The sequence below is a fragment of the Penaeus chinensis genome, chromosome 18, assembly GCF_019202785.1.
Source record: "Penaeus chinensis breed Huanghai No. 1 chromosome 18, ASM1920278v2, whole genome shotgun sequence".
Classification (NCBI taxonomy): Eukaryota; Metazoa; Arthropoda; class Malacostraca; order Decapoda; family Penaeidae; genus Penaeus; species Penaeus chinensis.
The window spans coordinates 31766460-31770044 of record NC_061836.1 but is presented as its reverse complement, the minus strand read 5'-3'; the positions used below and the strand labels follow the sequence as shown (position 1 = coordinate 31770044).

The window sequence follows — 3585 nt, the reverse complement described above, 5'->3', positions numbered from 1 at the left end:
CGGCACCGATGTACATAGCCGTCCCTCTGTCCTATCTTCTATAATAAATTGGTTATTAACAGCGCGCGTAGGGGTTGTGGACCTCGCTGACCTCTGGGGTTGACTGCTGACCACGGGAGCTGCCACATGTCGCTAGATCATTTGCCTCTCCTCGCCTAGCTAAACCTCCGGGGGCATCGCAAGCTACTTTTTGTCGGCCGGGGCGATGGCGAAGGGAAGGGCCGTCTCTTTTTAGGCTAGGAAAAACAATTATAGGATTTCTGTTAGGTATGCATTACATTGGACAAAGGCCAAAGGTTATAAGGGGGTTGTGTTGCTGATTTTAAAATGAATAATATAAAATTTATCCAAAAGTCGTTTGTTTGTATTTTTACTCGCGACTTCGAAATTAGAGGCTTCATCTTTTTTGTGTTTGTTATATTTTACCTCCGAAGCCATGCTAATATATTTAATGCGAACTTTATGACTGGCAATGGGCACACTTATATGCAAGGCAGGCTTTCTGACCTCTATATGGCATCATTGTCGCGTCTCACCACCACTGACGGTTCAGCGGCGTCCGACGTCTTGCTATAGCCGACTATTACTGGGCATTTAAACCTTAATCCCCGAATCACCCATCTGTATCGTTCAGTATTGCATCGAGATCGGTTTTTGAGGAGATAATTAATTGCCTGTATTTAAGAAGCATCAAATGATCATTCTGTGGTAGATTAGTGTGTTCTGTATAAGACAGTATTTCAATTTGCAAGACATAATTGTATCTATGGATGCCCGCGCGTTTCGGACACATTCCACCTGTTTACCCGGTTCCCGGTGTAGCCGCCGCTGGACTCGGGGCTTTTGCTGAATATTTCGTTCACTTTTGACACGCTTATATTTTAAGTATTATATATCAACATGAGAGCGCTGTAGACATCAAGTATATGTTCACTGTATGTGTAATAAATACTAGTAACGTCTGAAGATGGCTAATGGCTCGCTCCTATCACCTGTGAGGTAAAATCGGTGAACGGAGAAAATAAACTCGCTGCGACCTACCGATGCAGAGGAAGCTCGCCCGCCAGCCGGCACGCGATATGAACTTCAGTGCAGGTACAGCCTTCTTGGCCGTGAGGTGGATCCACGTTCTACTGCGCGACGGGCCGATAAACACGTGATCTTTGGTGTCAGATATTTGTGTGAATTTCTCGAGTTTGGATATATTCCGAAAGCTAAACTTTGGCTACTTCGGTGTCGTGGTGATATTGCCCTTTTGTGAACTTTGTTGGACTTCTGGACTTTTAAAAAACTGTACTTGTATATTTGAGGTAAGTAAAGCATTGTTTACATTCGGTTATGTGACATCGTATAAATGAACATGGTGTTATTTTTTACCGGTTAACACACATGAAGACTTAAGGGTAATAGACTATCGTATTCTGCTGTTAAATGTTACGATTTCTCTGTGGTGATCTAAAGGCCGGAGTGTAGGGGTGTTTGTGACAAGAGTTAAGCACAGAGTTTGGAGTGTAGATGATCACGTATATTGTGAGATCAGTGTGATGCTAATTTAATATTCTTGCTACTGTGTACAGTCCCAGAAGTGCAGAATGCGGAACTGAAGCAATAGTTTGAAGCGTTAGTGCTTTTGCTACTCATGCACATCCATCTAACAAGATGCATGACAATACATATATACACACATGCAAATATACATACATACATACATATATATATTATGTATGTATATATACATTTATTATGTATCCATGTATATATTATATATATGTGTGTGATATACATATACATACACGCATACATATGCATATATATATGTATATATATACATATGTGTGTGTGTGTGTGTGTGTATGTATGTATGTATGTATGTATAAATATATATGTATCTATACATATACATGTATATATATACATATGCATATACACATACATTTACATATGTACACTTACATATATATATATATATATATATATTTGCATATACTTACATACATACGTACTTACGTACTTACGTACATACGTACATACGTACATACGTACATACGTACTTACGTACTTACGTACATACGTACATACGTACATACATACATACATACATACATACATACATACATACATACATACATACATACATACATACATACATACATACATACACACATGCAAGCACACAGATATATATATATATATATATATATAGAGAGAGAGAGAGAGAGAGAGGGGGGCTATACATATGTGTGTGTGTGTGTGTGTGTGAGTTTGTGTGTGTGTGTGTGTGTGTGTGTGTGTGTGTGTGTGTGTGTGTGTGTGTGTGTGTGTGTGTGTGTGTGTGTGTGTGTGTGTGTATGTGTGTGTGTGGGGGGGGGGTATGGATATGTGTGTGTGCATGTATGTATGTATACACACACATATATATATATATTAATATATATATATGTATGGCAATACAAATTGTTTGTTGTTTATTGTTTATTTAACGATATTTGATATATTTAATGTGAATATTGTTACTTTATGTGTGTGCGTTTGCGTATCCGTTTGTGTGTAGAAAAATATGTATATGTATATTTATGTGTGCGTGTGCGTGTGCGTGTGCGTGTGCGTGTGCGTGTGCGTGTGTGTGTGTGCGTGTGTGTGTGTGTGTGTGTGTGTGTGTGTGTGTGTGTGTGTGTGTGTGTGTGTGTGTGTGTGTGTGTGTGTGTGTGTGTGTGTGTGTGTGTGTGTGTTTACTTACACACATATATATACACACAGACACACATATATGCGTTATGTGTATAGCGTGGCTGTTGTGCACGGGAGTTGTATGCAAGTCCATGGCCAGGAAGCGTGCAGGTGTAGTGGATGTGGACAGACTTGCAATGAGGATGCTTCCGGATTGCCCAGGCCCGACGGGTCAAATTTTCTTAAATGTCGGGAAAATATTAGACTGTGCGAGAGACTAGTGTCGGCGCTGTGCATGCATGAAAGTTGGGCACGATATGTAAAGTCTGTTTAATGTGTGGCATAGCAGATTTGCCTTATACAATTTTAGAAAATGTTTCTCCGGTGGCAGGTAACAGCTTTTTTGAGATCGTTCAGTTAAAAAAAAAACAAAAAAACTGCTGGATTTAAACTTCACGGTCGCGTTGGACAAGCTCTAGACGCAAGTGTATCTATTAATATTTAAGGTTAAGGGGTAAGGAACATGTTGCGGGACTGTGTAGCTGTGACGAATACCCAGCTGATTTTAGGTCATTGAAATAAAATACTAGAACTTTTGTTTTCACGAATTAATTTGATGCGATTTGCGTAGATCTTTACCCAGACTGAGGGTTGCCTGCATCCCCGGCGCTGGGTACAGGAGGTGGACCGACAGACAAGTAGTGACGGTTACAGGGTTTCGCTGGCCGGGCGGGGGCGGACGCTGGGGGAGGGTGAGGGAGGGAGGGAAGGAGGGAGGGAAGGAGGGAGGGTACACCTTCTTCCTAGCGCAGGCTTGTATTTTACTCTTGGATTCCTAGTTGGCCGTCTTGTGGTGGCCGTCGAGGAGGCGTGTATTTTTGTTAGCGGGTCCGAATCAAGATGGCAGCGGCCTGTGAT

At 41.3% G+C, this 3585-nt stretch overlaps 1 protein-coding gene across 1 annotated transcript in view; it reads left to right on the top strand.

The window, feature by feature from the left end:
- The first annotated feature begins 1112 nt into the window (after nucleotides 1-1112).
- LOC125034728 overlaps nucleotides 1113-3585 on the top strand; it is a 284085-nt gene continuing 281612 nt past the window's right edge. Inside the window, exon 1 of the mRNA XM_047626660.1 lies at nucleotides 1113-1310. The gene's annotated coding sequence lies outside the window, so the exon portion shown is untranslated. The remainder of the gene's footprint in view (nucleotides 1311-3585) is intronic.